Below are 23,470 nucleotides of genomic sequence, written 5' to 3' on the forward strand. Positions count from 1 at the left end.
AACTACGAGGCTGGACCGAGGAATCGCTGGTGACCCGCTGAAGGAATCCTCCTTTGCACTGCTGTCATCCGGAGAGCCCCTGTCCTCCTTTGATCGAACCAGAAGGCCTGTACTGGTGCTTCGACCTTTGGAATAGCAGGAACAGCTATTCCCGGCATCTTCAACCATCTCCTGCCAAGTAAGCCTTCGGAAGCGTCTCTGGGCCATCCAGTTGACTGACCAGCTTACCAAGGAGTTTGGCTCTGCAACCGCCGCCAGGTTGTGTTGTATTGCGAGTCCTTGACCCTCTCCCACGCTTCGTATGCTTGGCGTTCCCAGGTCTGAAGGGAGGAGGGTTCATTTGGCTCGAATACACACGGCCGCTCCGTTGTCCTGTGCGGCAACAAAACTGTGCTGGTTTCGTCGATTGGGACGTCTTTTTGCTCTACACGACTACAAAGCGTCTCCTGCTCTTCTGAACCTGCCAGCTGCTGAAACTATCGTGGAGAAGCCTGGGTCTGCTTGCTTCGGGGACCGGTGAGTAGTATATCTAGGATCTGGTCGCCCTCCTGCAGTATCCCATTGCTTTTCCCTGCTGTGTAAAAACAGCACCCTTTTGCCGCGCTCGCGCTCTGCTTCTGCCCGCTGTGGAGGCTGCGCTTGAGTTGCGGAACCTGTTCTTCTTCTGCTGTGCACTAACGTGAACCGCCTGACTTCCTCCGAAGAGCTTCCCCTTGTGCCCGTCGGCACCGGCGTGGCAGGTACTTTGAGCACAAGGCTCCACTCTTCGTAGGGCTCGGACTTCCATCTAGTTAGGTGCCTATGAAGGCGAACTGAGTCGAAAGCATTATCGCACTGCCTGTTTTCCTTCCCTGGCAGGTGGACTACATATTTCGTGCTTTAAACGCTTGCGACTGTGTATTTGTATATATATTGTGTTGATATGGTATGTGTTGGTTTAATATTGTGATATTGTGATTTTCTCGCTACGGTCATTATTTTAAAGGCCTTAAAATAAATGTGTATCTATTTTTGATATAACAACTGTTTGGAGTAGTTTGTTAGCGCTCTTGCTTTGTGTGCTCATTGCGGGCTTTCAGTCACCCTCACCCCTCTTGAGACCTAGTCTTGACCGCCGCGATCGCTACCTTGATTGGTCTGGCTTGTCCAGAGGTTACCCTGTTCCAAGTAATTAGGTTGGCCTTCTGAACTTCTGCGCCACCAGGACAGAGTTCAGAAATCCGTCTTAACAGTTGGGAACTCCCTATGCCATTGGGAGTATCTCTGTCAGGCAGTCTGAGGTACCTTGTAATTATCACACCTGTCAGCCGAAAGAACATGGTCCCTGCCCTGGCAGTATCAAATCACGGGGAGGTGCGACATTTGGCCTTTAAGCCAAACTTGTGTAACAGGAATGCCTGAGCTTCAGCCAGGCTGTTGAAGTTCTTTTTGTGAGGAAAAATAAAATATACAGAGTAAAATATACCTATATTTCTGCAGCTTTTCTTCCCAAATATACAGTTGTGCCTCTGTGCATTTTACAGTATTATTCCCATTACACACTATCATTTTACTGCTTTTCAAAGCAGAATAACACAGGTTTAATTTTATTTTTCATGTTCATTTAACAAATGCGGTTTTCCTTGCATTTTCACTCTGAAGGATTTCAATTTCTATATACGGGGATATGCTTGAGAAATGTTTTTTTTTTTAAACTGAAAACAGGCAAAGGAGAGAAAGAGCTTCCTTAAAGTGCTTTGCGTGTGTTAATTTGTTTCCAAAGTGAATGTTTAGCCGTGCGGACTGAAATGAATTCCTGCTTTTCACAGACTTTATTTGACACAATAATGCCATTCAGGGAGGATGGCCCTCATTTGATGGTGTTCAATCTGAATATAGATGGACATGGCTGTGTTTTCCTAAAACCAAGCTGAATGATGTTTAAAGATGAAAATAGCACCAGTGCAAGGTCCTTTTAAGTTTTTGAGATGACAGCAGCGCTGAGCCACTATGCCTTGGAATTCTTCTTTGTATTCAAAAGAAGAAATAAAATGCAGCCATTCTCGGTGTGTCTATGTTCCATCTCGCCCCATATGTACTCAGCAGACACAGTGCAGCCATTATTTATGTAACTGCTAAAATGCAGTTTTGTGATGCAGGGGGTTTCTGCTGGGCAGGTAAATGTACCCCAAACAGTTTTGCGATGTATGAGATTTCTGCTGGGCTGGTAAATGTACCCCATGCTATATGGATGACACTCGCCTTGTTTTCAGGCTCCCCTCTGCCACCTCTTCTCCTTCTTTCATCTCTGACTGTCTGCTATCCAGGATTGGTGTGCTGACAACGATCTCTGCCTTAAAGCCAATAAGACAGAGATTCTCTTCATCGCACACCTGCATCTTCCTCTCCTGTCACTCTCTGGCTGTCCTGCCTTGGCCCTCTACCTACTCCAACCTGTGAGGCTAAGAACCTCTGGGTCATCTTCAACTCCACACTCTCCTTTTCTCCTCACATCTCTGACGTTTCTGAGAAGTCAAACTATCAACTGCACCTCCTCAGGGGTATTCTTCATTTCCTTTCCTTCCCCCAGAAGCTTACTGTCTCTAGAGCTCTGGTTCTCTCTAGGCTGGACTACTGCAACCGCCTCTTTCTAAATCTGCCTGTTTCTAATATCAGCCCTATGCAACTCATTCAGAACAGGACTGCAAGACTTGTCCTTGGCCTCAAGCCTAGGGATCACATCTCGCCAGCACTGAAATCTCTGCATTGGATCCCAGTGGCTGCAGGGATTATGTTCAAGACCCTCGGCATTGTCCACAAGGCCTTCTGGGGCCTGTGTCCTCAATACCTCCAACTCCCTCTTCGTAAATATCTTCCTACTCAAGCTCTTCGCTCTTCCACGTCCAACTCCATCAGGGTCAGTCACTTCTCTAAGCAACGAGTTGGTGGTAGATCTCTTTTTCGGCTGTGGCCTCCATCTGGAACAGCCTCCCTGCCTCTCTGAAACTTGAGCAGAACCATCTCCAGTTCTGGAAGCACATCAAGATATTCCTCTTTGCTTCTGCCTTCTCTCTTTGTCTCCTCTGCTGATTTTCTGTCTGATACTGCACTGGTCACCTGGCTACCCTCTGATTTTGGGCCCAGGTCCCTGCCCGCCGTCTTGCACAACCCGCACTGCCCCACGTCAACCCTTGCACTTGGGTCTGTTTCTGTAACCCTTCAGTCCCCCTAACTGCACTTTTGGACACCTGATGTCTGCACTTACCCTTGCACCTGCCACATGCTGGCCTTACTTCTTGTTATTGTTTTGTCCCATGTAAAGCACTGCCCCCTACCCTTTCCCTTGTCACTTTTTCCCTCCTCTCTCCCCCGCACTTGTGCAATCTCAACGTCACTTGGCCTAGTAAGATCGTTGTCTTTGTCCTCCCTCTGTTCCCCCTTCCTTGCCTCGCTGCACCTTGGAACACCTGTGTATAGGCGCGTTACAAATTCCATATCATATAATATCAGATGTAACAACTGGCAACAGCTTGGTCTTGGGACATGTCCAGGCAGAAGAAGAAGTGAAAGAAGAGTCAGGTACCAGTGAGATTGATAGAGGAGATATTAGACTGTTGTGGTGGGAGGTGTGGGGGGGTGCAGGAGGAAGGAGCTGAATGAGGCTGAAAGAAGAGGGGGACCCACTACCCCCCATAGAAGTGTCCCACAACCCAGGCCAAAAAGCAGACACTGTGCCGGCAGAGGAGAGCCACAGGGACTGGACAGAGTGGGTGTGGAGTCACCCAGCACACAGGGCGATTAAGGAGGCACAAGTGATTGCTACTGGCATGAATAAGCCAAGGTGCCTGCATGGAAGTTAAGAAATCACCCAGGGGAAGAAGTAGGCACGGTGCTGGTGGAAGAGAGGCTGCTAGCTGAGGTGAATGCTGAGTACCTGCATGTGAAGAGTACCACCCAGGGCAGGCAGAGTAAGGCCAGTGTTGCCTGACATAACGTAGGTGTATAGTCACTCGACAGCTAGCACGAGAAACGTGACAGTAGTTGCAGAAATGCCATGGTGTTTGTACAAGCATATGAGGCCCTGGAAATCATGACGGTTGACTCCCAAGCACCCAGAGTTTAGCGAATCAGCCTCAGTGCAGCTGGATTTATGGACTGAAGAGATGAAATGTTGCCCGAGTGTTCCCTGGGTCTCCGCCAGTGATACGCAGTGTCAGAGGACATTGATGGCAGATCTCAAGAGTAGTGGGATGTTGTGTGTGAGACGAACATGTATTTGCAATGCTCTTCTAATCGCGGCACAGCGGTTGGTGTGGGTATCCTCCTGCGCCTCTGTTCTGCTCTCTGTCCAGAGAGCTAATGGTGACGTCATGACTATGCTTAGGCTGATGGCAAAGGTTGGAACATCACCACACCATCCAGCATTCTGACTTTGCTCTGTTTCTGTGGTTTGAGAGGCTTAATAGAGGAAAGCACCACCAAGCGCATGGTGCATCATTTGCCGGCATCAGATGACTTTTTTTTCCAAGTATGGGATGTTGTGGTGGGTCCCGCGCACATACGGGTGTCCGTGAGCCCCCTCCCTCCACAGACCTCACTCAGACACGTCCATGTGGTTCAGCCTCCCTGGTCGCTCTAAGTGGCCGGGAAGGCATACCCGATGGTGTGAACCTCTTGGTTGGTGCACCCAGGCTGAACCGGCTGGTGTCTACCACCATTTCAGATTCCAGGGCAGGATCGAAAAATGCCATTATATCTTCCGCCGTGAGAGCCCCTTTAATGTCATCAAAAGCTGCCTGCTCGAGTGGGCCCCACTGCCAGGCCATGTCTTTTTTTGTGAAAGCTCTGAGGGGCTCTGATCTTGATGCCAAGTTTCTGATGAAATGGCCACAGTATGTGACCATTCCGAGGAAACTCCTCACCTCTGAGACGTTTTTGGGGGCTCGGGCCTCCACGATGTCCTTTACCTTGCATGGGTCAGGAGACACCCCACCGGCCCTGAATACAAAACCAAAGAATTCAATGGTGGCCCTGAAGAACTCACACTTATCCGGATGCAGGGTCAGGCCCAGCGACTAGAGGCATTTGAAAGTCTTAACCAGCTTCACCAGGTGTTCTGAATCCGATTTGGCAAACACGATGATGTCATTGCTAATGTTTAGGATGCCGTATAGATCTGCCAGCACCCCACGGATTATATTCTGAAATACTTTGGTCGCTGATGACACCCCAAAGCTCAGCCTTTTGTAACTGTAGACACCCCTGTGGGTGGTGAAGGTTGTTACGTACCTCGAATCGGGGTGTAGCATCCCCTCATGGTACCATGGACAGAGGTCCAGCTTTGAGAAGAACCAGGCACCCTATAGTTCTGTAATGATGTCATCTATCATGGGCGTTAGGTGTCGCTCCCTCTTAATAGCCTTGTTGGGCAGGCGCATGTCCACACATATGTGAACAGAGTCTGGTTGTTTCGGTTTCCGAGCTACTTCAATCGGAGACATCCATGGTGTCGGACCTTCCACCTTCTCTAGTATGTCCAACCTGACCAAATTGTCCAGCTCCTTGTCCACCAGCTCTCTTAGGTGAAAGGAGACTTGTCTATGTTTGCGGGCAATAGGTTGAACCAAGTCGTCTATGTGTAACTTTACAGGCTCACCAGCCATTTGCCCAATCCCTTCAACGAGAACAGCATGTTTCTCCAGGAGTACCTGAATGTCATCAACATATACAGAATACGCGAAGGTGACGATGCCCAGTGACTCAGCCGCCACACAGCTCAGCAGGTGTTGCTGCTGACAGGCTCACATAGAACCGGGCCCTTATCGTGGACCCACCATGCTTCACGTCTGCAATGAATGCACTGTCCAACGGGATGGGGTCCACGCCACCAAAAGTGAAAATGTGAGCTTTGGGGGTGGTCAGGCTGGATGGACACACCATGGCGTTGTAGTGTTCTTGAGCCATAACGTTCACTTATGCCCCAGTGTCTACCAGGACGGGAACAGAGGAGTCGTTCACTAGCACCTGGCATTGAGGTTGCCTTCTTGTCTTCGCCCTCGATACACCCACGCTGGAGACAAAGAATACCTTCTCCTCTTCCTCCTCCTCTTCCTCTTCCTGGGTTGGATTGTCCTCTGCCTGATCCACTTGAGCAACATTGGATGGGTGCTGCTGCCGGAAGAACCCAGCCCTCACCGGGCCTCGAGGGACCACCACTGGAGTAAGGGCTCTGCACATTCTTGCATTGTGGTCAGCACCACCACATCTGCCACACGTCTTTCCCAACGCTGGGCACTCTGCCGATGGGGTAGGTCATACCCACACTTGGAGCATGAGTTGACTGGAGCCGACCCCTTCTCTCGTTGATTCATTCCCCAGCGTCTAGCTCCTCTGCCACGTCCCACTGCACATACCTCTACCGCCTTGCTGGGGCGCACCCCAGCCTCCATTCGGGACTCCCGCAGATCGGAAAACTCCTGGCACAGCCCCAGCTCCAGGATGTGTGGAAGGGTGATGCTGGGTTCTCTCAGGACCTGTTGTCTCAATGTGCCAGACGTGCACCACTGGATCAGCTGGTTCCTGATCATAGTCTCTAGATCCAGCCATGCACATGGCACAGCTAACCTTCTCAACCTCCCCTAGATAGAGTCTAATGTCTCATCATCTTTCTAGCGTGCTGCCCCCATGAGGAATCTCTCATAGTCTGCATATGCAAGGGGGAGGAAATAGTCATGGAGAGCATCCTTCGCCCCCACATATGAGACATCACGTGGTTGAAGTGACAAGAATACCTCATGCACCGACGGTCCAGCACAGTACAGCAAGGTGGACAACTTGCTGTCATCATTAGTCTCCATCGTGGCACGGAAATACATTTCTAGTCTATCCATCCACAACTTCCAGCGTGGCCCCAGGCTCCAAAGTGCCCCTGAGATATTAAACTCAGGCATTGGTGGTAATGCCCCTGGGGGTCTTGCACCCGGTAGTTGTGGTGCAGTCATTGTGGGGGGCTGTTGGTATGGGAGGCTGTGCTTGAGGTTCTCCCACTCGCTCCGGATGATTTAACAGAATGCTTTTGTAGAATACATGAGCCTTCATCAAAGTAAGCAGCGTGCGATGTGATGTTTTGTTTTTTGTCATAACGTTGTTTAAAGTTCGATCCCTCCACAGACCTCACTCAGACACGTCCTTGTGGTTCGGGCTCCCCGGTTGCTCTAAGCGGGCCGGGAACGCCCCCTTTATTTATACTGCACGCGTGGAGTGCAACATCACTCCGCCATGTACGTGCAGCCCTTAAAGGGGCAGCATCACATGGGATGCCGATGCCTGGTGTCAGCATGAAGGACGGGTGTGAGTTCTTCTGCTAATGAGAAAAGGAGACATATTTCTCACTGGTCTCCCACTCGCTTCGGATGATTTAACAGGATGTTTTTATAGAATACGTGAGCCTTCATCAAAGTAAGCAGCGTGCAATGTGATTTTTTGTTATGACGTTGTTTAATGTTTGATCCGGGAACAAAAGCTAGGTGTTGCTTCTTTGTGTGTGGTTGTCTTCGGAGGAGCTAAGTGAACGTGCACTAAAAAGTGTTTGGTTATTATTAAGACGTCATTGCCTGTCTGTTGGTAGTGTGCATTTAGAGTGTGCATTAGTGTGCATGTTATACATGTGTTGCTGCTTTAATGTTACTTCCGTTAGGAGCTGGTAACTAACAATTTACAAGGCCATTTCAGGGTTAGAGTTGATGACCATAGCATGGACTTGGTTGAACGTGATTGCAGGTTGAACGTAACAGTTATTGAAGAATTTTAGGTTTTGAGATGCCTCCTGTCATATGCAACAAGGAATCTCAGGATTCTTGCACAATATGGTTTTGAGGAGTAAATGTGCTTTGTGCTAATGGGTGGGTGTAAATATGCTAACAAATTGAGATATGTTCAGCATTTTAAGTGAATTTGAGTACACAGTGTACTTTACAAGAAATAATGTCATGTTATCCTTTGTATTAGATGTGCTAGAGTGATGTGTGCTGATGTTTTAAGTTTTAGCATGTTAGAAACTAACATTTTTGAAGGATTGCACCACTTAAGTTGCGTAAATGTGACATGGACTTTTAGGATTTTCTGAGGTACTGTGAGAACACAATGTTCTGAAATGTTAATTGAATATGTTTTGCTAGTTTTTAACTCACATATGGTTAGAGTGGTCATGGCTGGTGTGGGTGAGTCACCTCCCTCACTGCAGTCATGCGTGGTATGTGGTGTGTTCATGCCAAAATAATTTGTGTGTTGTGTAGTATTCAGTGGTAAAAGGCTGCGGCTTGCTGGTCAGAGGCACCCCTGAGGTGATGGGTTGAGCAAGAGTATGTGCGTGGATGGGGATTGGTCAATTTATGAGTATCGAGTGTTAGGAGGTGGTGGCCTGCTGGATTGAGAGAGGATGAATGTAGACTGGTTCATATGGTTGGAATGACTAGTGGTTTGGGTGAACCCTTTCTGCAAATATTGAATTCTAATTAAGAAAATCTTACGACATTGTCAGAATATTTTTATTTAGGATGATTGCTGAAAGTATGCCTAATCTGTTGAATGTGACAATTATCTTGCCACCTTCTGTTGGTGCTGTGTATTTGGTTTCGAGTATAGATTTGTCGTTTTGACAAGAATGTGCCTAGTGAGTTTGGCCAACTTACTGGAATGTGGTGGTAGCATTGTTGTGTTCCATGGGGGAACATCTTAGATGGTTGCAGTGTGCAAAGTTGTTTGTCGCCAATTGTATGGTTGTGTGAATGAATGGCTTTTTGTTGTAGGGTGTAGTTGGGTGCGGGTAGTTGCTGGTAGTGTCTAGTTGGTTGTCACCATCAGTTGGTTTTGGGTATTTTTGGAGGTTAGTCTGTGTTTTTTGTGGGGTAGTTGTCCCACTCACTGTGACCATTGTGTGGCAGTTTAGCACTCAAGTGTGGCAGACTTGAGACTCTCTGGTGGCAACAGTGAGTAGAAGGAATGTTGTGCTGTCTTGGTGGTCTTAGTTAACAATCGTATAGTTGTGCCCACTTAGGAGTAGATAGTATACAAGAGTGGCAGCCTTGAGACTGGTGGCAGTGGTGAGTATAAGGAGTCAAGTTATTTTTGCTGGTTGTGTGTGTGTTCATGTGGTATGGAGCTGCAAGTTTTGTCCTGTATGCCTGGTTAGACAACTGTGGCTCGGGTTGCCAAGAGGATGCAGTGTGAGTGTATGCATTCCTGTGTGTGTGTGTGTCTGTCAGTCGTTGTTGTTTGTAAGGATGGAAGTTGCTGGGGTTGTGTTTCCCTGTTTCTGTTATGGAAGGAAGGGAGCTGTTAGGATCTGTGATTCCTGTGGTTTTACTGTCTTCCTGCATGCCTGACTGAGTGAGGTAATCTGTGGAATGCTAAGTATGTCATGGAATGCTGTGGTATGATTGTGGTTCTGAGTGTTCCAGAGGCATTTGGAAGAATGCAGCCTGGGTGGTGGGTGCCAGTTGGCTCCCTTTGAGTTTCCGTATATCTCCTGTTATGCAAATGTACCCAAAGCCCACCCACAACCTTGATACCTATGTGCCATATAATGGAGATTTGAAATGTGTATCTTCTGCAAATGGAGGTGTACTGAAGGCAGCCATGTAGTTGAAAGTGGCAGAGGAAGCCAACTGCTAATGATGAGAAGATGATGTCAAGACTCGATAGTCGCGAAGATTAAGGAAACCTCCGTCCCCAAGTACCGACCAGAAAAATCTACACAACTCTATGTTCAGTCTTTGAGGCCACAGGTGGTAGGTACAGGAACGCAGGTGATCCCAGACAGCCACTGCAAAGGAAACAAGCAATTACATATGGCAATCAGTAATGCAGAACTAGCCAACAAGCAGAAGGGAGCTTGACAAGGGAAAACCTTACCAGGGCGTTGGGAAATTATGGTCTGGAGAAGACTGGGGAATGAAACCAATGGAGAGGTTCCAAGTATGTAGCTGTACCCTCAGTGAAGGAGGAGACAGCAAGAGATGTCAGCAGCAGTGGCTCTTAGAGGATGGTAACAATCACTGGATCCATCCCCCTGAGGAAATGGTCTAGAGCAAGCAAGCACTGTTCGGGGCAGTCGTGCTTGTAGAGGTCCAAAATCCGGATAACAAAAACGTAGAAGCCAAAAACAGTATCCGAGGAACAGTCCGTGAAACAAAGCCGTGGTCGAGTGTTCCAAATAGTTGCCGAGCAATAAACAGATCCAAAGGGAAGAGGAATATGCAGTCCAGCAAACGAAGTCCGTAGTCCGTGGTCCGTGAAATCAAAAAGACAAGGTTTGTAGTCGAAGACGCCAAACAGCACGAAACAACAGCTGTGAAGTGCAGGGTGACGAAAACCAAGTCTATTTAAACAGTTACCATGGGAACTGTGTCACGTGACCGCTGGTTTCGAGTCACGTGAGCAGCCGGGATACGTGAAGACATAGTAATGCGAAGCCTCGCTCGGCATGACAACAGGCGCCACGGTAGTTGCCAGTATAGGAAGGGGAGCAATCTCCGGAAACAATGCTGGTCCCGTTGAATCTGAACTGTCCAGGAGCGCAACCCTGCCCTTGACGGAGCCAAGTGGAAATTCTCCTGTTGCCGTGAGGTATGGTAAAGTGAAGGAGAGGGAGGCGTGATTGCATGCAAGGCAGGGGCATTCTGGGACGTAGAGTGCTGGGACCTGAGGTGCATGACAGATGAACATACCTGAAAAAAGCACACTTCATTATATTATGCTGATACACAAGTTGCCCCCACTGCCAAAACGCATAGGCAATACACAAGTTTACAGCAGCATGACAAATGTATTGAGGTGGAACAGCGGTACAAGTGCAGCATGGTTGTCATGTGGGCACTCTGGTTGCCTTGATCACCTTAGTTGCCTTGGTCGTCGTGTACCCAAGCCAGCCCAGCCATGTAGATGTCAGTGATAGAGGAAGCCACCTGCAACTGAGATTAATACTGCAGAAAAAAGCACACTTTTAAATTAGTCTTGAAAAGATTGTTAGTAACTTTGTGGCTGAACTCCTCCACAATGCATGACTGATCAAAATGTTGACCCCACCCTGCCCCCCAAATACATGAGTGAAACACAAGTTGACCCTGTCACCAGGTGGATCAGCATTACAAGTGCAGCATGGTTGCCCCAGTAAATTCATGAGCAATACAGAGGTTTGAACTGCCATTCTTACTTTCCAATAGCATATGGTGAAACAGCAGTACAAGCACAGAGTGGTCGCCCTGATCACCTTGTACTCAAGCCAGTACAGCAGATATCAGTCACATGGGGAGCTAAGTGATGATGAGGAGCGCACCATAAAATGCATCATTATATACTAGCCTGGATGCGGCTATTAACATTGTGCCTGGAATTACTGGCACAAAGGTAAAGAGTAAAATAAAAAGCAGCCGCTATTGTCCATTCCCTAATGGTTGCTACTTGCTAGGGCCAAAAGCGACCCGAGAACCAAAAACTGGCCTGCAACGTTTCTCATTTTGCTGCGTGGATCCAACATGAATAGGTACATTTATGCATTGTTTTTCGTGGTGTGACGCGAAACCACCTCAAATGAGAGAAAAACAGTGCCAAGTTTCTCGTTTCGAGAAGCGAAAGCAACACGGGTACAAAATAAGGTACACAAAGTTTCTTATTTAGTTACACAAAACCAAAATTGGTCGGAAAACCTGCAAAATCAACTTGGGTGGGAAAAAGAATGCACAACATTTATCGTGTCCCTGCGAAACCAACGTGCGGAACTAGCACGGATCGAAAAACTCACACAAAGCTTCTCATTTCGCTACACTGTGCAAAACCAACATTGAAACGAACCAAAACATTGTTTCGACACCCAAAATGAATCAAAACTAGAACCTGTTCGGTGTTTCATTGCACACATGCAATGCTGCGGGTCACAAAACATGCCGCTGTGGGCAGCGACTGGTTCGCTCTAGCAAAATCTGTCATTAATGAACGAAAAGTCACAACGTTGCATGTGAAACCACCAAAAAGTGCAACTGTAATATTTCTGTTGTTGTGCTAAATTTCCGTGGTGGCGAAATGATGGTGGTGGCGGAACCATAACATTGATTTAGTGGAACGTGCGGAAGCAGAATCCAGTGCAAATTTTGCACATCTCAACTTGTGTGAGGAAGTTTTGCCCAACCATAGCCCAGATGAACACTCTAACAGTGTTCACATTTAAATGTTAACTGACCATCGAAGGGTAGCAGAACTACTGAACAGTCTCTAAATAGTTTACAGCTAGATGTAGTGCCTAGTATTATCATGTTTAGTAATGTGCTGCTTTACCCATTGGCTGGTTTAGTCACAGCACCACTGCTGCTGGATCTATCTTGATCTGACAGTGTAAAAAGGCCTTGGGCCTCATTACGACCCAGGCGGTAAGTTACCGCCTGGGCCGTGACTTTCGTAAACTACGTTTACGCCATGGTGGTTGGCGGACTTACCGCCCCATTCCGACCTAGGCGGGGCGGTAAGTCCCCAATCCCCATTTACCCTTCCCCATTCCCATTTTTGCCCCATAGGGCATAATGGGAGTGGGGAAGGCGTTAATTATGCCACCGTAAATTACGGTGGCGTAATTAACTCCATGGTCCCTTAGCGCCATGGATTTTAACACCTGCTAAAAGCAGGTGTTAAAAGCACCATGGCGCTAGGGGACCTCGTAATCAGGCGGTAAGGGTCGGCGCTGTTAACGCTGCCGTAAACCCCTTACCGCCTGAGTTGTAACCTTACAGGCAGTCGGCATGACAGCAGTGTGCTGGTTTGTGTAACTTCGCTTTTGGGGCTCATTTTTTGCAGACCACTTACATGCGCACTTGTTGTGCACTGTTGTCCCCTCGAATGTTCCTTGTTTGCGCTATGAAGTGAAATAAATGATTACAAATGTGAGAAAACCCTGGTTGTTTACACTTTTTTAAACAGGTGTACATTGTAAATTACGCATGCCATGTATGCACGACAGGAGCCATTTAATTTGGATTCATATGAAATGCAGCAGCTTTTAGGAGGTTCTAAATGCTGTCAGATTCCACAGGAATCAGGTACCGTTACACAATTGTTAAAATCAGATACTGGCAAAACATATTTTTGGACGAAAATGTGTCGTGGATGGAAACGGTACTTTTGTTCTGTGTCCCCATTCCACCTGCCAAAAAAACCAAATAACCCGGGTTTGGTAAAACAGATGTTTAATCCTGCAGTACAATTTAATGAATGGATATTAACCCCTGTGTTCTCACTTTGGGGACATGCAAAACTCCCATGCGTGGATTTTGAAATACTGATATAATTCACCCAGTGTTGACAATGACAGATTCTCGCAAAATCCACCAGCTTTGCCAGGCATGACTTCGGAGAAATGTTTGCCCTGTCATGTATTTAACCACCCGAAATTTGCTTTTTGGGGCTTTTTTGGTCAACATTTTGGACAGTTGGCCAACTGTGATACCTTTGGCTACAATTGTAGAAAACAAAGTATCACAAATCAAAATTTTAAATGGGAAAATGAAATTCCACCAAAATCCACTCTACTAAAAAAGTGAATTTGGAGGTGATTTTCACCAATTTCGTTTCCCGTTGTAATTTTACTCACCCCAATTGACTGGCGCTGCTTCAAATGGTAGTACTCGGTGCTCCACCTATGCCAAGGCGGTATAGTTGCCCCAGCCACCCGCTGGTGTTTGGAGTGCAGAACAAATTGCAAATGCAAATGTTCAGGAAAGAAAGCCCTCTACTAAGAGAACCCCTAACAGCGGGCTTTAATGTATTACTTTTCAACATATTTTCTTTCTCATTCTGACTTTTGGGGAAGCAGCCCATGATATAGGTTAATGATCAAACACGATGACCCTTCCATAGGTTTAGTGAATCACTTTCTATTCTGTCTTTTCCAAACTTGGCGAGATGGGGGAGCCATTTAAATTGTTATTAGAGCAGAGTCATAGCCAAGCCAGGAGGGTCTGACTAGGCTGTAAGAGCCACGCATCAGCTAAACTGGCAAAATGCCAACTCCTGCTCTCCTGCAGCCACACTCCCATTCTTTGCGTCCTACTCCCTACACCAACAACACAATGCCCATACCTGGCGTCCAGTCTCCACCAGCCCCCATAGCATAAGACCCTTCTGTTATGCCCTGCTTACCCACACCTCACATAACAAGACCCTTATATGGCAGCCTGTCTTGTTTGCTACCCCACAACACAAAAACAGCACCTCGCCTTGTGGCCCCCAACTTCCTGAAACAAAAAACAAACATTGGTCATTCTGCCTCAGCACCCACCAGAACAGACAAAATCGAACTGACTTCCTTCCTTCCAAACCTCCATAACATTGGAAGCAAGATGACACAGAGCAACACAAGTTTGATCCCTGGGTCCACGCTTAGAAACCTCTTGGTATTAAGCACGTTATAAAAACAATTTCAATTTCAATTTTGAATTTCAAATATGATGTTGGCAGATACACCACTGTGAGATCAAACTACTTGCACAAATACAGAACTTTTAGCCTCGTCTGTATTTTAGACACTTGACCAAACATTGTTGGAGCGCTGATACAGATACGTGTTAATGTAAGGCACCCAGGATAGTATTAGCATGCCCCTGTGTGTATTTTCTTTACTGAAAACCAGATTTCAAGACAACATCTGTCATGATGCACCTAGCTTAGTGAACAAATAAAGCGCGGCATATTAACTTTGAGCTTCCGTGCTGATGATTGTGCAACTCCAAAGTCTAGGAGGAGCATAACACGTGGTTTGCATCTGCTCCTTGCTTCCATCCGCCATCTTGGAAGAGCACCAGGTTCGATGCCTGCATGAGATTCCCGTGCAGGCATTCAGCCAATGAATTACTGTGGAATCCGCTTTGCAACTGCAGCTGTTCATGAGCAGGCAGAGCTTCATTGACAGGCAGCGTTTACTTTTCCACAAGGCAGATTATAAAAGAGAATAGTAAAGGTGATCTTGCCTCGACTTACTCTTCACAATCACTCTTCGCTTTGTAGAAGTTTAAAATGGCGTGCAGCGCATTCTACCGCCTGTAAGTGCTAATGTTAGTGGCCCATGCAGGCAATTTGCATTGCATTTAGAATGAGCACCACTGCTATGCTTCCATTAAAGAAAAGAAAAACTGCAAAACGGATGCCAATGAAAATATAATGTGAACTCAAGTATGAGCACCATTTCTATTTCTATATATTTTACAAGAAAAAAACAATGGGGTCAGAAATGCAGTATGATACCCTTGTAGTGAGCCCGGTTTGAGAATCCCGACTGGCTGCTCACATGTGGTAATGTCACATACCGAACCATTCCAACTGTCCATGTGCCACACTACAATTCTGGGATTGGGGTAGCACCATAATTTTTGAAATAACCGAGTAACAAATTCATTTAATTCAGAGTTTTCGAACTTAATATTGGATATATTTTGATGAGGTCCGAGATTGACAGCGAACATGCACAGGTTTTCATTTCAGAATAAAGAGCCGGTCATTTTACCGTATTTTTTTTAATGCACACATTTTTTTTACTGGCAATTTGTTACCAATATTTGAATGTCTTTGCTGCAAAATGGTGGAGAGGGGGCTTTTTTTAGCTAAGTCATTTAGGGGTGGGTGTGGAGGTGGGGTGTGCTTTAAATGTCCAGGAGCTGGGGTCTGCCCTCTTATATGTCGGAAAAAAAATAAACAAATAACTGTGGCTGAAAAAATATGTTGTGGCAAGATGCATGGTTAAGACCCATAGAACCCGGAATAGTTTTGCTTTCAAAAGCAAACAACAGTTTCCAAATGATCACAATTTTAATTCGTACAACTACTGCACCATTCAGTATGTTATTATTTGAGCCGTCCTGTGCAGAGGACACCTGAAGGTTATGTGTGCATTGCATGACAGAAAAATTTACATAAATATGTCTGTATCTGCCACAACAGAATTGATTAATCATGCATTCAATTATTTGTTTAAACCACTGTGCTGCGTAGCATATTTAAATGTAAACAAACAAAAATAGAGGCAAATGTGAGTACTATTGCCATTGCACTATGTAAAATTATGCAACAATACTGATCGGGGTGGGGGGCACAAATTCCATTATGGCTCGGTGTAGGAGTACCCCATTTAAAGTGCTGCCGCTAAGCCAGATTTCTCAGATCCATGATCCAACAAAAAGTGTCTTGCTGTATCTGGAAAAATCCATTTGCTCCCTTAAATTGGTTTAGTCTGTTGGAGTGCTTTATAAGGTGAAGAAGCCTGGACTCAAACCCAGATTGTTAGGACCAGGGTTGACACATTTACCCGCAATGCTACTTAAATGTCTGATAAAGAATACTTGTTAGGATTGCAATCCATTGCACATTTAAGGCAAAGGGATTCTTGGGCAAGGCTGACCGATGGTCCCGGGTAGGTGGGTCATGGCGCTTATGGCGGGAGTAGTTAATGGCTGTCATGAGTGCAACAAATGTTACCTGTTTCTAAGTTGACTTTTTCTACTATTGGAGCTGTGTGTTTAGGGGTAAGACTCTTGCTGGAAACAACCTGTTCACCTCACCAGATTTTGCTGACATAAGGTGAGTTGCCCAGATTCACTCAATTTGTTCAAATGGGAACTTTGCTCTCGCCTTCCACCTGCTGATCCCTTCCAAAATCACAGGCTCTCCAGTACCCCATCCACAGTGTTTGGCTCTCTTCTTCCTTTTCTTCCTTTGTTTCCTTCCCTAAACTACCTCACTACTTCGACCTGCCGTTCGCTACTCACTTCCTCTTCAATACTCTCCCCCATCTCCATAAGGAAAAACCATTGCCGAAGTATGAAAAATGAAAGCTGTGTACTGCAGAACCCTTAAAAAGAGTCAGAGAGATGAATTCCAATTAATCATGCCCTAACACAAATGTTTCATACCTATGTTCAAAAAGATGCTATCATTGAAATTTGAAAAAACAGTACAGAGCAAAAGAGAAGCAGTCACAATCGTGTGGCAATATCCATCTACCTATCATCCCTTTTTATCTGTTCTCCTCTTTCTATTCTAGCCACTCCTCCTTCAACTTTCACCACCCTTTCATCTTCCATCTGCTCCCCCGACTAACATTCCCATTTACAACCACTCCCACCTTCCTCCCCACCATGTCTTCTTGGCCCAGCTGGCGAGAATTGAGGATGATGCCACCTCCTCCACGGTACAGTTGAGCAGTAAGGCGCCCAGTCCTTAATCCGTCTAAAATGGTGTGCACTCAACAATACCTCCCTGGATACTGTGGCTACAGCCAGCAGGCCACGGAGGAGGTGCTTGTGGTCAAGCCATGTTGTTGTGAAAGACAGTCCCTCTCCTTGTCCTCCCCGATAAACATTGAAGCAAGGAATATGATATTTTGTTTCTTTCAAATGAAATTTTGAAGCAAAAAAGTGTATTTTTGTTGCAATTTTGCAGCAAATTGTAATTGAGTTGAGGGGTGTGTTAGGGAGAATTCTCAAGTATGGCTAATTTCCCTTACCTAGTGAGTCCCTCAGCAGCTTTGCTGGATTTCTAGGATTTATTTATTTCACCTGGTAAGAGTGTGAGCCTTTTTTTTCCACTCTTACATGTGTTTTGCTGTGTGTGTTTAACATGTTTGTGTTCATGGACTGTGCAGCCTCACCTACTCCACAGGCATCATCTTTTTACTATGTGTTACACATCACCCTCAATGCAGTGACACAGGGTTGTCTTTTAGACTTCCCAACTCAGACTCCATTTTCTGGGGCTGACTACTGTCCCCCAGAACATGTAAAGTTGCCATTAACTTTACTAGTCTCTTTTAAAATCCACAGACCCAGTACAAACCATCTTACATGGAGTACTGGAAAGGGCTAATACTTATCCCTTTTTGTCTGTTTCTCTTCGAGCATTGTTTTGCGCCCTTTCCATTGAGACTTGGCTGGTGGCAGTGGTAACTACCCTATTTGTTCTACTGCGATTATCTTAAAAAACCATGGTATTGTTTTAGGCTATCTTGGTAGCCTCAAACTTAAATCCGCTTGACTGTATTGTTTTTAATATTGTTCCGGCTGGGTTTAGTCGCCATTTCTTTTTGGAAAAGTCTTTCTCGTGTTCGTCTCTATGCGCCAAACCAGGTTTGGTTCCTTTGTTCACCATCTTTTCGCAGGCTTCTGCACAGAAGCCCTCGTTTAGGCGCCTGAAAATCTGGGTAGGCAGGATGTGAGAGAGAGGTTTTAGGACCCCTGCCATGGGTTCCCTTGGTAACCCAAGTCGCACTCCTGGTTGATTGGCTAGGTGACTGTCCCCGCCAGGACAGCCACCCTGCTGTTTGATTGACAGCCAGGCTGAGTGAATGGGGGAAAACTGCATAAAAAGCAGGTCTCTGGGTCTAGAAGAGCAGAGACGCCACTGGAACGAGAGAAAGATGAGCTGACAGAAGAGGACCCCTACCATGACTGAACTGCCCGGTGAAGCCCTGCTGCAGGACTGAATCTTCAGACCCCAACGACAGAGAGGATCTTCCAAGAATCTTCTTCCCTTGAGCTGGTGGGACCAACCAGTTCACCCAAACTCCAAGCCAGGACCCCTTCTTCTGGTCGAATTCACTGTACAGTGCTACAGTGGGCCAGATAGCCAGGAAGGTCAGACCCTGCTTGGGTTTTAAGGAGCGCACCTTTTATTTGTTGCTTTGCTCTGCTGCTGGTTTCTTCCCTGGGTAGTGCAGGACCCTCCAGTCTTCCTACTTCGTGCCAGTCCGACAGTCGCTTCAGGAACTGTGAGCCTGCTGGAACTACCAGGAACGTCCGCCGCAGCTACAGCTTCTTCTCCATTTAAGGTACTGTTCAACATCCAGCTGTTCATTTCATCCAGCCACGGTGGAAGGGTGTGAAAACTTTTGCCAATCTGAGGGCTTGTCCTTCTCTGTTCTTTAAGCAAACCTTTCTGCTGACCAACTTCATTCTGAACTCTTGGCAAAAACCTAACCGCAAAGTACTCTGAACTGTGTCATCTTGTGCAAAAGACTTTTGTCCTATTGTCTTTGGCCCTAAGCCTATTTGACTTGATTCCATCACTGTAGTTCTTTCTAGATCCCTTTCTACCTAATTTTGTCTTTCCCTCACTTTTTAATAAACAGAGTGCCATTTTGCTCCCACTTCATTTTGTGAGCTTAACTTGTCTGGAAACTATTGGGAGTGGTGTGGTGTATTAAGATGTGTGATTTTTTTAACTGCTTTACTTTAGTGAAATGTTATACAACTGAACAGTAAATACATGTATATTCCTTTACTTGGAAACCTTGATTCAGTGTTTGCTTGAATCATGGTAACTGCTCTCCTTTGTGTACTGCTCACTTGCTCTTGAGATAAGTCTGGCTGCTTAGCCATTGCTACCACTTTACTGTGTAGTACAGGCTTGTACGAAAGGTGAATTTGTGCTGCCTCTTGTAGTCCGAATTGTTTGTAGTGTTCCCAAAAGGTACTGCATATAAGTCTGCCTGACAGGGTGTGGGAGTGCTAGCATGTAGGAGAGAGGCTGATCAGGAGATAGACAGTGCAGGTTGAGAGGTTTCCAACCACCTTGTATTGCTTCAGGTTGAATGTGGTAGGGTGGAGGGTGGAGGGGCAGCCACTTCTCTGCCACCCCAACACATCATTGTCTGTTACATACTGTTTGCATACAGTTTATAATATGCAATTGTCCATTATAACATTTTATTTGACATGTTTACTTTGCTTTGCTATTGAATGTCAGAATTTTGCTCAAGAAATGTAACCTTGTTTTTTCCAAAGAAAGATGTGTGTGCGTTACTTCTTGGCGGATCTTGACCCCTGTGTTGCCCATCTATTAAACCATGAGTAGGGCTTTTTTGAATAGCTCATAATGCAAACTGAATCACTTCTGGGGGCTCCTAATTTTGGCAGGAACCACACAGTGAGATTACAAGATTTGCCCAGGATCACACCCTTTGGTCAAGTGGTAAAGCCAGAATTTTAGCCTAATCTGAAATGTAGGTACTTGACCACACATCTATCCAGCTCAAGTTGGTACAAATAGGTATTGAAGTTTGATTTTAAATACCTAAAATAATAAAATTAAGCGTCTTTGCACACAAATACGTTTGTGTAAGGACGTTTAAATACTACTTATACCCTGCTTATCATAGCTGCTACTCTGTAAATAAAAGAAATGTTAACGGACAGGAATTATTTATAGGAAGCAAATGTTATTGTTATGAATTGTATACTTTTATACCAATGTCTGTAAACAATGAAAATGAAATGCTGATTATTATTGTAAGATTCTGTATTCAATTGTTCTCTTTACTTTTCTTTTTTCATTTACTTAGTTTCTTTTCCTTACTTTGCTAACTTCTTTTATAAAGATTTGTAATACACTATAAACAATAAGAAAACATACACAATTTTATACAGATTACTTTAAAAATGTACAGGTCACCTGATAAAACAACCTGGCAATGTGTTCACCATTGTAGAAAAAAGTTGATGAAAAAGAGTATTGGGGTCATTTTGTTTTGAATCCTAAATTGCATATAGGAGACCACTCCTTTCTGCACTTCTTTGCAAAAGGGTGCCTACAAGCAATTTGAATTGTTTCCACAAAGTACTGAAAAAGTAAATAGGAAAACATAGACAAAAATCACTTTTTCTCTTCACTTTTACACTACGTGTCTGGAAAAGTGTAAATCTCTCCCACAATTAACTATTTGGAATCGCTTACTTTTACCAATAATGCTACAATCGTAGGTGGTCATTTTCCAAGTTCTGCAGAGTGTAAAATTTGGTGGAAAAGTACACCTGTTGTTTCATTTTTTACTGTTTTACTGTAACCTTGTCAGATTACAAGGCTGTACAATCAATCACTAGACATTCAAATATGTTCAAATTGTGATAACTGTCTGTCTTTTGTTATGAATGTGCAAGGTTCAATACATGTCTCATGGTATGTTATGTTATACATTTTGCATCAATACACAAGAATGACCTTTAGTGGTTAAAAAGACTTCTGAATTGTCAGTGTGCTTTTCATGGGATTTTGGTTCGGTATTGCCCTGAACAATTGTGTGTTTATATATATATATCTCAGAAACATAATAGGACATGTTTTTTTGTTATCATCAAGTTAGTTTTCATGATCAATCCTCTGAGATGCAAATGTTTATTGGGGGTGGGTGGGAACAATCCTCCAGTTCCGCCCACCCTGCCCTCTGTCACAGTAAATAACTTTCATTTCTGGCACTGCCTAAACACCCAACAGTTATATCATACTTTTCAAACAAGACCTACAATACAAATGATGTATTTGGTTTGCAAACAAACATTGTTACTAGTTACTCCAACAGTATGATGTTATCTAGGGAGTACTCATCTGTTCAATTCATGAAACGTTCTGGCCTGGCAGGCTAGGTTTCCACACAGAATAAAATGCATACTATGTAGGTCAGAACACCACTGGAAAGTATGCATGGGAAGAATATCTGAAGCTGGTCCATATTTACCATCCTAGCCTTGATACGTTCAGGTAGGTTCTTCTTTGACAAACTCAATGAGGTATAGTTTTGTGGGATATATTTACCCACTCAGCAGTACTCCCATCCATAAGCAAGCTGCACTTCAGCAGAAACAGCAACATGGCTGTGCTGGCTCCTTTGAGCACCACTGCCTCACGGCAAAACTGCATTTTTGCAACGACAAAAAGATGCCTGCACCATCTTGCCAAGCACATATGGGGCAGGATGGAACAAGGGGGCACACTAAGAAAGCATGCCAGTGTGTACAAAAGAATGGGAGTGAAAAAGCAGTGCTGTTTTGTGGCAAGCCCATATAATGTTGTGGGTTTTAATTTAAGACATTGTAGCCTTCACTGCCATATTGGGAACAGAAATTGCAGAGAATTGGGTATTCCAAGGAAAGTGTATCAGATGCCAATGTGAAATCCATACTGACATGCCTAATGATAATCTTTATACAGGTATAAAGTTATAGAATTTTAGGCCGAATATTTCCCACTAAAAATGACAAAAAATTGTTAGAAGGGCAAACAATGCTGGATTTTAGCGAAAGTAACTGTGGTAGGTTGTGTACATTGTAAAACTCACATCATAAATCTGACATCATGCCCTTGAAACCCAACCAGCTGAGAGGAAGGCAGTAACTATCACCCCTGACCAATCAAGTTGTTTAGAGGCGTGCTTAGCTAAGCCTGCCCTACCATATCATTCTATGATGTCACCATGTTCTATAAAAAGGGTGGCTGACAGAACTCTCGGGCAGTCTTTCCTGAATTTCCTGCGTCTGCGTTTCTGATGTTCTACATTCATCTTGCACGATTCCAGATTCCACTGCAATACCAAAGCACAGCTGATCCTATCCCAGCAAAGCCAAAGCATTGCTGACCATCCCAGCAAGGCCTCAATCCAGAAAATCCACTAAAAAATCCCAATAACCAAAGGGAAAAGCTGTGGTATTCTTTTGGGAAGCATCATGAGACCAGACCGGTTTTTGCCCACTAACTGCATGCCCGCTGCGACCCTGCCATCCAGCTGTCCTGATTATCCGGTGACCAGACAGGCCCAGCTGTTGTTCTGCTAGGAGAGTCCGCCGCTACCTGGTGACCCGAGCTGTGGAGTTCAGAACCTGGTTGAGTGTTTCTAATCCCAAATTTAAGAGCAGACTGTAAGTATCCCACATCCATAACACATGGTCTAATCCATCTTGACTTTTGTCTTTGTTCCACTCTCTAAGCAACCCTATCCATACCCTGATAACTTGTCTAGACTTTTCCAATTTTCTGTGCACCCTGTTCGTGTTTTATAGTGTTAGCACCATTTTTTCATTCACCTCTGATAACTCCTTAGTCAAATTTGGAATAATTTAAATTAATTCCCACATAGATCTGAACACGGCAGGAAAAAGGTTGACGTCGCGAATGATTCTTTGAACGTACCATGGCTTTCTTTAACAATATAGTCTAGATAATTTAGCTTAAGCAAAGTTTGCCTTTCATTTTTAAAACCGATTTTCTCTTTTGAACTGCTCTATTTTCCTAAAAACAAACCTCATTCTACCTTCCAAATCTCTCTCAATTCACCAGCTATAGCCCTTCTTTCACCTCTATGGTGTCCTGGTGCTGTGCATCTATCACCCTGCCCAAAAAAGCGCATTCCAATTCAGGGGTCGATTCATGGAGCAAACGTACGCCGAAAATCCCAGCGCAAGCAGGCGCAAGGTGGCGCAAGCGTGAGAAACGCAGCGCCCGCGCACGCGTGCTATTCATGGAAGCAAAAGCGCACATAGCGCGGCGCACACAACCAACCAAAGTGGGCGGAACAGTGGGCGTAACACACGGAATGGGGAATAACGCGTGAAAAAGAAGGCGTAACTGGGGAAGTACTGCAGTGAACTACACGAAACGCCCACACGCATGCCAACCACCCGTATTCATGGAT

Source organism: Ambystoma mexicanum, chromosome 6p (genome assembly GCF_040938575.1).
Source record: "Ambystoma mexicanum isolate Mex_15411 chromosome 6p, UKY_AmexF1_1, whole genome shotgun sequence".
Taxonomy (NCBI): Eukaryota; Metazoa; Chordata; class Amphibia; order Caudata; family Ambystomatidae; genus Ambystoma; species Ambystoma mexicanum.